The sequence below is a fragment of the Microplitis mediator genome, chromosome 2, assembly GCF_029852145.1.
Source record: "Microplitis mediator isolate UGA2020A chromosome 2, iyMicMedi2.1, whole genome shotgun sequence".
In the NCBI taxonomy this organism is placed as follows: Eukaryota; Metazoa; Arthropoda; class Insecta; order Hymenoptera; family Braconidae; genus Microplitis; species Microplitis mediator.
This window is the reverse complement of record NC_079970.1, coordinates 11958555-11970871: the sequence shown is the minus strand read 5'-3', so window position 1 is coordinate 11970871 and position 12317 is coordinate 11958555. Positions and strand designations below refer to the sequence as shown.

The 12317-nt window shown below is 33.4% G+C and overlaps 2 protein-coding genes across 15 annotated transcripts in view; one reads left to right on the top strand and one right to left on the bottom strand.

Annotated features, from left to right (window-relative positions):
* Positions 1 to 12317, top strand: part of LOC130663030 (uncharacterized) — a 275606-nt gene that overhangs the window by 82686 nt on the left and 180603 nt on the right. For 7 of the 13 annotated variants that reach the window (XR_008989144.1, XR_008989146.1, XR_008989145.1 and 4 more), the window contains exons 4-7: positions 3748 to 5214; positions 5321 to 5457; positions 8458 to 8731; positions 8869 to 9035. The exons of 4 other annotated variants lie outside the window; for them this stretch is intronic. The gene's annotated coding sequence lies outside the window, so the exon portion shown is untranslated. The remainder of the gene's footprint in view (positions 1 to 3747; positions 5215 to 5320; positions 5458 to 8457; positions 8732 to 8868; positions 9036 to 12317) is intronic. 2 more of the 13 variants (XM_057462067.1, XM_057462066.1) reach the window with 1 other exon arrangement.
* LOC130663028 (dual specificity protein kinase splB-like) overlaps positions 1 to 12317 on the bottom strand; it is a 528032-nt gene that overhangs the window by 357257 nt on the left and 158458 nt on the right. The window lies entirely within an intron of this gene.

Here is a 12317-nt window from a genome sequence, read left to right as displayed (position 1 = left end):
TTTCGATTTGACGGACGACGTGTAATTCTAATTAGTTTTACACCTACTGAATATCAACTTTTGAAACCTGAAGAAGGTAAATGTTATGAAAGTCGAGATGTAAAATTTAACGAGAAGCTGTTTTACGGAGACAAGTATGAACGAGACAGTATAAAAGATTGGACAGTTGACGTGAGAATTAATAAAGATAGCTGGTTCATCAAATTTACTGATGAAATCAACAGCTGTGAGGAACTATCTCAAACGGAAGGAGAATAAAAAGACGATGGGGACGGCCGTGATAAATTTAATAAATAATGATGTGAAAGAAACGAGTGATTGTGTCAAAATTAATGAATCTAGTGCTCTGAAGATTCCTGAAATATCAAACAACGATGATTTTGAGGGTATACTACACTTATCCAAAAAATTAAAGGAACAAGAAAATTTTATAAATTTTTTAGTGATTTTTGGAAGATTCTATTTTCGTGAAAAATGATCGTATCGAAAAAACAAAAAAAGCAAATTGAAGCTTGAAAACTCTAGTTTAAAGATCTTTCAGCAAAATATTTTTTTGAGTTACGGTTTTTGCGGAATCATAAGAAAAAGGTCGAGACAAAATTTTTTGGTTTTGTTTTTAAGGTCTACGGGGCCGGGAAAAATTTTTTCAAAAAAACGAATTCCTGACTCGCTCAGGAAATTTATTCAGCTACAATTTGCTTTTTTTCGTTTCTCTGTACGACAATTTGCTGCTGAGATATCAGCCTTCAAATGAAAACGGATCCTTTTGTCTTTAATTATTGATATCTCAGCAAATAATGGCCGCACAGTAATTTAAAGGGCAGTTTAAGAAACTTAAATAAATTCCCTACAAGCTCCATTTTTGATTTAAAAAAAAAAAAAAATTTTTTTTCATCCTCGATATCCATTTGAAAAACCCTTAAAAAATGGCGATTTTCTGGTTTTTTAGTCGACTCATCGCTACTCTGCACATATTGATAAAAAAAATAATGTTGCCAGGTAATTTTACAGCTTAATGTACCCTCAAAAACCCTGGAAATTTTCAGATTGATTCATTGAACCGTTTGTCCGGTCCGATTGCTCAAAGTTTACAAAACAATTAAAGGAACAAGTTTGGTTCCTTAATTTGTGTAATCGTTATCAAAATTTAAAAATCAATTTTTTTCAGATTTTCTTTCATTTTTGCGTTAGTTATTCCGTAAATGTAAGGTAAAGGAGAAAAAAAAAAATTGTCCGAAAAACGAAAAAATAAAAAAAAAAACTGAATAAAACATAAAAGAAAAAAAGTAAAAAAATCCTGTTTTATCTCGTTTTTCGGACAATTTTTTTTTCTCCTTTACCTTACATTTACTGAATACCTAACGCAAAAATGAGTATGATTTGAGCGTGTGTCAATTAGACGTTAAGACTGCTTTTCTAAAAGGCATTATAAACGAAGAGATTAATATGGAAATTCCTGATGGAGTTCAGATTTCTGATGAAGACAGGAAAAATAAAGTCTGCAAAATTACACGAGCACTGTACGGTTTAAAAATTAGTCCTAAACGATGGAACAAAAGATTTACCGATGTAGCTTTGAGTGTTGGTCTGAGTAACAGTAATAGTAAACCATGTTTGTTTACTTGGCGAAATGGAGAGAAATTTTGGATTTTATTACTGTATGTAGACGATATACTAATAGCAGGTAACGACGAGAATAAATTGAACGACGTGAAAAATAAATTGAAGAGCGAGTTTGAAATGACTGACTTAGGTGAACCGAAAGAATTTTTGGGTATTTTTATTCAAAGAGACCGAAAAACTCAAACTATAGTTCTTTATCAAGAACGTTACGTGGACAAGATACTTTCCAAGTTCGATATGAGTAATGTCTGTCCTTGAAAGACCCCTATGGTTACTCCTCAAGTTGCCGATAGAAATCGGAAACTGAGAGAACAAGAATATGACGACGAGCTGTTACAAGTGACTAAAACGATTGATAAAATACCATATCGTGAAGAGGTATGTAGTCTACTGTATTTAGCAAGTGCTACCCGTTCTGATATTTCGTATGCTGTGAATGTTTTAAGTAGGCATCAAGTAAACCCTACAGATACCGACTGGACGATGGTTAAACGAGTATTTCGTTATTTAAAAGGTACAAAACGTTTGGGGTTGACCTATCCATCTGATCAAGACCATTTGCAAGCATGTTCAGATGCTAGTTGTGCAGATTGCAAAGGGTCAGTAACGACGTGTGGTTTTGTTTTTCAGTTCGGAGATACTATAACTTGGAGAACACATAAACAGAATTACGTTGCTTTATCGACTAATCAGGCAGAGTATGTGGCAATGAGTGAAGCCTGTCAGGAGTTGTTTGCAATGAATAATACTTTAAGAATGATCTTATTATTTATTATTTTCTGTAGAAAATTAAATTCCTTGTAAGAATACGTGCATCAAAATACGAAAAAAAATCTGCGCATCGGTTGGCGCTGCAGGCCAGCCCCCAAATTTTCCGCTGTTTTCGAACTCTAAGAGCTCTAAGAGCTCGAAAACATTAGTATAAATACATTTTCGAGCACTAGGGGCTTTAAAAAATTAGTATAAATACATTTATAACTCTAAGAGCTCGAAAATACCTTTGTTTCCCTTTTTTATGAGCTTTTTAAGCTCAAAAGGGTTACGTTTTATGTTGAAGTTTAAAAATTTAGAATCTAAAATATTTGATGAATGAGCGTTTTTTATTTGTTCACAATTATGTTCAATAATTAGCTCAAAAATAAGTATTTACATGATACGTTGTATCTCTATCGTGTAATTATATCGTGATACGAGTGAAAATGACGATTTTGGGGCAGTCACGTCCACTAGCTTATGAGAAGAGCATATTAGTTTTGAGCAATTTTGTTCAGTAATTATGATGTTATTCAAAGAAAAAAGCAGATATAAATTTAACATTTATCATTCCGACGACGATATTTCTTAAACGGATTATCTGATTGTATGTATGTATGTATGTATGTATGTATGTATGTATGTATGTATGTATGTATGTGACCGGTCTATAACTTTTTAACTAATGAACCGATTTGGATGGTTAAGGTGGCAATCGAAAGAGCTTGTTGGCCACCCACTTTTTTGCTAATTTCAGATTATTTAATTAAGTAGACTTGAAAATATTGGTGAGTTACGAAAAAAAAATCTGGGTGTCGGTTAGCCCTGCGGGCCAGCCCCAAAACTTCCCGCTGTTTTCGTGCTCAAAGAGCTTGAAAACATTAGTGTGAATATATTTCGAGCTCTCCGAGCTCGAAAACGCTATTATATGCAATTGTTGTTTTATGAGCTTTTTAAGCTATAACAAGTTACGCGTTATGCCAGAGTTTGAAAAGTTAAGAATCGAAAATCATTAATGAAGAAACGGTTTTTTAAATTTTTATTCATGATTATGTTCAATGAAATAAATGTATTGAGGCAGAAATCAACGCCAGTCATCAAAATTGAGATTTAGATGCGTTTTGACGTAGGTCAGAGAAATAACAGAGTAATAATATATGAAACATCCGAGAAAAATATTCCAAGCTGGATTTTTTTAATTTTTTGCTGACAATATGATTTGAACTAAAGAACAAGTTAGATGACATTATATAATGATCGAAAGAGACAATGAAGAGAAAGAGTTAGGATGATTTTAAACCCATTTCAGCACATTATATTTTGATTTGTTTCAAAAAAATAACATTTTATGTTATTTGTTTAATTTTTCAGCACCGATGTCTTTTGAACTATTTCACCGATATTCACGTTTGAGGCGGCAATCGGCGCATTTTCTTGAATTCTTGAGCTGATTTAAATTTGGAATCGATCGGTTCAGCCGTTTCAAAGATATTTGGAAAAACCCGTTTTTCACCATTTCTTTCTCCAACGATATCTCTCAAACGCATTAACTGATTGAGATGGTTGAGGTTGCTTTCGACGCGGCTTATAACTTTCTAAAAAAAAATTACCGATAATTACAAGCTAACTAAAAAATATCACATTATAACAGCAATTGTTGAAGGTACAACATTATAACTTATGTCGTATATATAACAATAAAAAAACAATAGTTAAAAATTATAAAATATAAATTACTTAGTCAAAATGAAAAAGAAAAAGAAGAAAAAAATTATTCGCATAACTATTTCACATAAAATAAGGTACAAAATAGGATAAAATAATAAAATAACCTCTATAAGACACGTTCTTTTCTAAATTAATATATGTTGATTCCAGATTTATAATTAATAAAATTGTATTTAAATTAAAATAATAATTTCATATTTATATAAAAAAATTTCCACGTTCAATATTGTAAGTTTATAATTTAATACTATTTAATTTTTTAAGTATAAATTGTAATAAAACATGTAAATTAACTAGGAAGTCTGAAGATGCTAGCACCGAGGGGCTAGCAAAATATTACGAATAAAATATTTGAATGGGATTGGTATGCCAGTGAATTCATTATAAAATAAAATAAAACACCAATCTAAGAATATATGAATGAAATTTCATTCATATATATTAAAATAAAAACAACAAATTTCTAAAGAAAATAAAAAACAAAAAAACATTTAATTTATTAGTAATTCGCAAATATTCACGAGTCTACTAGATCAAATGATCTGAAATTTCTAGGAAAGTTGATGGCCAACAAGCTCTTTCGATTCTCACCTTAACTATCCAAATTGGTTCATTAGTTAAAAAGTAATAGACCATTCACACACACATACATATAGACATTTGGACATCATTCTGAATATAGTCAGAATAGCTTCCTAGGACCTCAAATCGTCGACATCTGATGAAAACTCGATTTTCGAAAATCGGGATGAAAACAATAACTTTTCGAATTTTCGAAAATTTACAATTTTCTTAGCGGGAAGTTAAAAATTGTTATTTTCTTCAGTTTTTTATTGATTTCTCAGAAACGACTTATACGATCGATTTCAAAATCTGTTCAGCTCTAGAACCTAATAAAACACGACGATTGCTGCCTCGACCATCAAAATCGGTTAATTTGTTCGCGAGATATCATGGGAGAAAGAAATACTAAAAAACGGTTATTTTCGAAAACAATGGCATACAAAAGTACTTTCGAGCTCGAAGAGCCATCTGACAGATACTACATGTACCAAGGATAGAAATTAATAAAAAATAATGCCATGCCGCCATTCTGGATCGTGCTACGAGGTAGCCAACTCGTGTTCAGAGTATTTTGTTACGAGAAATTTATTGCCAAGTGTGTTTTAATTAAAGTTTACTTGATATGATTAATTTGAATATTTCCGTGAATCAGAGTGAGTTGTAGCCGTGATCGGCTAGTGAAATGGCAAGGTTGACGTGAAGTTACTAACTTTGGACACGAGGAAGTCGAGCCGGTAAGGATTGCAGACCACGTGGAGAAAGAGACCAAACTGAGTTTAAACATCAACGGTAAGTAAGTTGTCTCTCTTTTCTCGTCGAATAAATCTAGCCAAACTTATTCTTATATTTATTTCGAATCAATGACTATACGTAATTTTGCAGTGGTGACTGCGTCATAATTCAATGAACGTAGTTGTTAATTGAAAGACTTTCTTTTTTTTGCTGTCGTTTGATAAATATTCGAGTGAATAATTGTTTGCGTTCATTAGCGAATATTTTTCTTTCGTTTGTTGGTGTTGTTGAATAATTATTCGAATGGAATAATTATTATCGTTTTTGTTTAGGTGTGCATTATTCGAGGAAATACACACGAGATTGTGACAAGTGATACCGGCTCGCATTATTCTGGCTGATACGGATTAGTTTTCTTTATTTGCTGTTTGGGATATTATTCATTATTATTACCTAAGACATGTATTAAATATAACATACACGTAAGTGGATTTAGTATATTGCTAAAGACTTGTATGCGGGAATTCCTTCGAATATCAAATGGTAACATCCAATCGGTATTTTGAGAATTTTACAGTTTTGTGCATCGGATAATTATTATTTCTTTAGTCTATTCTATAATTATTTGTGTTTATTTGATTATTAATCATTATTTTTTAATTTTCCGCTAAGAAAATTGTAAATTTTCTAGAATTTGGGAAGTTATTGTTTTTACCCCAATTTTCGAAAACCGAGTTTTCATCAGTTTTCAACGTTTTGAGGTTCTAAGAAACTATTCTGACTATTTTCAGAATGATCTCCAAGTGTCTGCATGTGTGTGTGTGTGCGCGCGTGTGTGTGTATAAATGTGAACTCTCCATATCTTTTTAATAAATAAACCGATTGAGATGGTTCTAGTCGTAATCGGAAGAGTTTGTTGGCCGTCAACTTTCCTGAAAATTTCAGATCGATCGATTCAATCGACTCTAAGATATAGAAGAAATACGAAAAAAAAATTTATTTTCAGTTTTTTGTAAATATTTTAAAAACAGCTTAGTCGATGAATTCCAAAATCTAATCAGCGCTAGAACTCAATAAAACGTTTCGATTTCCGCCTTGAACATCTCAATCGGTTGATTTGTTCAAGAGATAATGTTCGAGAAAGAAATGGTGAAAAACGTTTTTTTTTAATTATCTTGAAAGTGACACATCTGATCAATCCGTACATCTAAACGGCTCTAAAAGGGTGCCACAATCTGTGCCTAACGGAAGTTACGTGAAACGCACACTTGCATCAAAAGTGAGAGTGTGTAACAACACGTATATATACACGAACGACAGATGAAAGTTACGTCCGAAGAAACGTAAGAATGAAGGACGTGATGGATGTATAATGTACGTTCTGATGAACTTAATCTGTGAATAAAGTTCCCTTCATTGAACCAAACGTTTGGTTGAAGTAAGATTTGTAGAAACGGAAGAACAGAAAACGAAACATTTGTAGAAACGGAGGAATATAGAATGAGATGTTTGTAAAAACGAAGGAATGGAGAACGAGACATTTGTATTAACGAAGGAATGAAGAATGTGACATGTGAACACATACGAAACGGTTAACGTGTTACGTCCTGGTTGGTGGTTTGACGCTGGCATGGTTGAGCGGTGGATTTAAGATTGACGTAGAGGAACTTGCGTACAAATATAATAATTTTCAACTTTCTGCTAAGAAAATTGGAAATTTTCAAAAATTCGGGAAGCCATTGTTTTCGGTCTGATTTTCGAAAATCGAATTTCTAAGAGATCTTGACAGTTTGAGGTTCTAGGAAGCTATTCTGACTTATTTCAAGATGATGTCCGAGTGTATGTATGTATGTACGTACGTACGTATGTAAAAAAAATATCTGTAACTTCGAACGCATGAACCAATTTTGATCGTCAAGGTGACATTCGACGCGGCTTCTCAATGTCTGAAAGTTGTAAAAAATTGAGTATGATCGGTAGGGTGCGTTCGGAGATATTTCAATAATAGAATTTTTTCAAAAATGTTTTTTTTTTGGATAAGTTGTAACGTTCTTGTTGGATTGATTCCAAAATCTAATCAACTCTAAAACTTCATAAGTCGCATCGAATGCCACCTTAACCATTAAAATCTGTATAATCGTTCAAGAGAAACCATTGTCGAAGGAAATAAAAAAATTTTTTTTTTAGTTTTTTTTTCAATATCTCGAAAACGGCTTGATAAATCAATTCCAAAATGTGATCAGCTTTAGAACTCAGAAAACGCGTCGATTGCAACCTTAACCGTCTCAATCGGTCAATTCGTATGAGAGATATCGTTAGAGAATAAAATGGTAAAAAACCTTTCTTTTCGAAAACAACGGCATACAAAAGTATTTTCGAGCTCGAAGAGCCATTTGAGATAATGCATATAGTCTCGGTTGATCTATTCTACTATTTATTGAAAATACTTAATTCTCACGGTTTCTCCCCGTTTGTTACTAACAAATGGGTCATTTACTGGCTTATCGATATTCAATATAATTAGTTAGATTTCATTTTTTAAAAGCACAGTATTTCTATAGGAAACCATGAGGACAAAATTCTATTAATGTGTTGTTGAAATTTTTATTAACGATTATTGGAATGTGATGCTTTATATTAAAAGAATAAAGTAGCAGGTCCTTTTATATTTAGTTATTTTCAAACACATAAAATTTTGGTAACTTTCAAAATAGAATGGAATGAAAGTATTGATGGTAGATAAAAAAATTTTATTTAATCACTTTTGATAGAAAGCATTACATCACAATAATCGTTCATATAACGTTAAATAATACATTAATATAATAATGTACTCATGGTTTCCTAAAGGAACATTATGTTTTTGAAAAATTCGAGCTTTTTTAATATTACGTTACTTAATGTTTGTTTTTAATCTAATTTTTCATTTCTACGGTGCAATTCTTTGGAACTTTGAAAAACTCTTGTAGTTGAAGTTAATTAATTATTATTAAGTAAAAATATTTTTACTTTGAACCTTATCATTAGAAATACAATGTAATTTTTAATGTGTAACAGGGTGAATCAGAATTCCCTGGGAATTTAATAAATTGAATTTGAATTTCGTTTCCCGCCGGTAACCGGCCAACGACCTCGCAAGTTGCGAGTTAGTGACGCGACTAGTCACCGGGTGTCGCACGATCCCCGAGGCCCGAGCATTCGCCACTCCCTTAGACTAAGTTTCTAGGAGTGAACCGAAAATGGTGGAACGAGATTAGAAATGTGTCAACGGAACGTGGAACGAGTCAGAATTGTCCAGAAGACGAAAGCGGGGAGACCAAAAACACTTGAGGTAATTATACACGCTTACGTCTGCTTCACGTGGAATGAGGCGATAAATTATTAAAATTATTTATCAGGACCTTTGGCCGATAATTTTGTTTAAAATAATAAGTAAATTATATTCTAATACGCACCGTTCATTGACAGGTTAGATATTTATAATTTTTTAACGGAGGGCGAACAAAGAAAGCGAGAAACTACACACGAGAACGGCAAAAGTTTTATCAACTAAAGCCCAAGGATGAGGAAAGTGACGAATATCCAGCAGCAGACCACAGCAGAGAATTCATCAGTTGCTGCTAAACAATCTAGAGGTAAATTATAAATAGAGTTTAGGCTGGAATTTATATTCCAATGGCTGAATTTATGTATAATTAATTTACTTAATATCTTTCCGTCGGCTTTGGTATAATTAGTTTGTAGTTGAAGGCCGTTGGCCATTACAAATACGCGTCTTGTGTTCTCGAAAGTTGTCGCGCCGTGATCCGCCATTTTTTTCTGTAATTCAGAATTATTTTACTACAGGTACTTTGGCCGAATTAAAATAATTTTCCCGCGTGAAATATTAATTAAATAAATTATTCAGTAACGTCAGAAAAATTAATTTAAGCCGGAATATATTCCAGTGGCCGAATTAATTCATAAATAAGTAAATAACTCGAATCCGTCAGTAAAATTCAGGACCTGAGTGACGCCAACTCAATGGCCGAATTTCTAGTCAAATCGTAATTTAATTCTAGTCGTTACTTAATTATAAATTAATTTTAAGTAAATTAAATAAAATATCTAAATAAATAAAAGTTCAAAAGGACGCTAAAATTGTGATAAATTAGACATTGAGTAAAATTAAGAAACGGATTATTTTGGGAGTGAAACAAATTTAAATGTGGAAATTATCAGTGAAAAAAAATATAAATTAAAACTTATTAATAAATAGTAACTGTGGCGAATCAATTAGTGAAAATTGTATTGGTAAACATTTTATACGTGAAAAAGTTAATTAATGTTTGGTTAATAGTAATTATTAATTAATAAATTAATAAATAAAATTGGAGAGTAAGGTGAATAATCATATGACAAGTAAAGTGAAAAATTTATATTAAGTATTGAAGTAAAATTCGAGTCATAAAAATTGAGTGAAAAATTTACTGAATAAAAATAGAGTCAATTTATTAATAGAGTCAATTTAGTGTTAAGATAAAAAGACGTATGTGATTTTGATCCGGTGAACAATTAAGAAAAAAATTATATTACATCCAGGGGATGAGTTTTTGATAAAATTTTAGTTAACGTCCTGGGGACGATTTAATAATTTTTATAAAATTTAATGTCCAGGGGACAGTTTTAATAAGGTTTAACGTCCAGGGGACGGTTGTTTTATTACGTGGGTGTGTGTGGGTGTAAGGGAAAACGTCCAGGGGACGCATTAGTTTGTCATAAGGTTCCGTCCGGGCGACGAGGTAAAAATTTAGTTTGTCATAAGTAAACGTCCAGGGGACGCCAATTAGTTTGTCATAAGTTTAGTTTGTCATAAAAAGGGTAAATAAAAATAAAGCACGGTGCTTAATTTATAAGAATTGAAATTAAAGTTTTCAATAAATTTATTTAAATTTATTCCAGCCTGTTCAATATTCCTCTCCTCTCTCACAAAGTAAAAATTTACAACGACCCTGATTTCTAAATAAATTTAAATTAACATCCGGTTCGGGAAGGCCGAGTCCATTTCCAGTGGCACCCTAATATTCGTCTATAATAATTAGGTGCGACCAGACTTGGCAAGCTAAACACGCTGTCATAAATTATTAAATCACCATCGTTTGTATCATGAATTAATAAGAAAATATTTAATACAACCAAATAAACATTATGTACTTATTACGATTGGTTAGGTTTAAAATTCTTGAAGACCAGTTTCGTAATTTTTTATCATCATCGCAGTCTATTATACCAACTGAATTCAGTGAATTTAACGGTTGGTATTAATTAATTAATGTAACGGGGCCGTTAAGCGCACCTCCGTTTGACGGGAGGCCGATACCTCGCCCTTTTGGGCATACTCGCGCTGCGAAATCCCTATTGTATATACTGAGTCCACCATATATTATAAAAGCGAAATATGAGCATAAGCTCACATTAACTTACCCATTAGGCATGCATTGCATGTGGGTGTCTCACCAACAACCACCACGAGACCGACCTCATTTGGACCCATACACTCCTCCCATCTCAGGAAATAGAGAGACTCTGGTCGAAGTGGGGCTTGGAATGGATCCCCATGGTACCAGACTTCAGCTCTGGTGAACTTCTTGCGTCGATTAGTGGTGGGACGCAAGTTCTCCCCATACCCTATGTAAAGGGCCACTCCACTTGTTTCTATCGGGTTCCCAACAAGCAATTATCCGCTTGTTTCGTTCGTCCCCTGTAAGATTTTCTACTATCCCCAAGCCATATAGCACACTAATTATTCAAGCCAAATCAAAGTTGGGCGGCTTGGGGGAAAACGGTTGGTATTGTCAAGTAATTTTTGAAACATACGTCACTCATGACAAACCTCACGTTTGTTATGTCCCAGCCTGCACGCCGTCATGTTAAGACAGCCGATTATTACAACCATTTACCGGTGACTGTCCTTTCCATTTATAAAAATTATTATAATTATACATAAGTTCCTATACGTCCATTTTAAATCAATCGCTCAACCACGCCAGCGCCAAACCACCAATCAGAACGTAACACGTTAACCATCTCGCACGCTGTCCACATGTCTCGTTCTCCATTCCTCCGTTTCTACAAACATCTCATTCTCCATTCCTCCGTTTCTACAAATCTTACCTTAACCAAACGTTTGGTTTATCGAAGGGAACTTTATTCAGAGATTGCGTTCATCGGAACGGACATTATACATCGATCACGTCCGTCATTCCTACGTTTCTTCGAACGTAACTTTCATCTGTATTTCGCTTATTCATACGTGCCGTTACACACTCTTACTTTTGATGCAAGTGTGCGTTTCCCGTAACCTTCGTTTGGCGCAGGTTGTGGCACCCTTCTAGAACTCAATAAAACTCGTCGGTTGGCTCATTAAACATCGAAATCAATTGATTAGTTCAAAAGATATGGTCGTCGAGATGTTTGAAAAATAACATTTTTGTCATATCAACCGCGAAAGTTGGATTTTCAAGCAACATGCAGAGGGCGCCAACTAAACGATTTCCGGCAATCTATAGTTTGCTTAACTTTCCTCGAACTTGTATCGAAAAGTAACTTCTCTCTCTCTCTCTATCTGTCTCTACATTCCTACACGACTTAAAACATTTTTAACTGTTTCTCTCTCAAATTCAACTTCCGCCGTTGATATGACAAAAAATTTTGTTCGATACTTTATGCTCAAAGGTAGGAACCCTGACAGACTTGAAGTGCAGGCACGCGTTTGAGGCTATGGATACATTCTCATCAAGACTTCGTACTATATCCGGACTTGATAGGAAAGCGCCCATAGCCTCAAACTCGTGACGTCACTTCAAGCCGTCAGAATCCCTATTATTCCGCATACGTATCGAAAATAACTATTTATGTTACTTTTTCCGAATAAATCA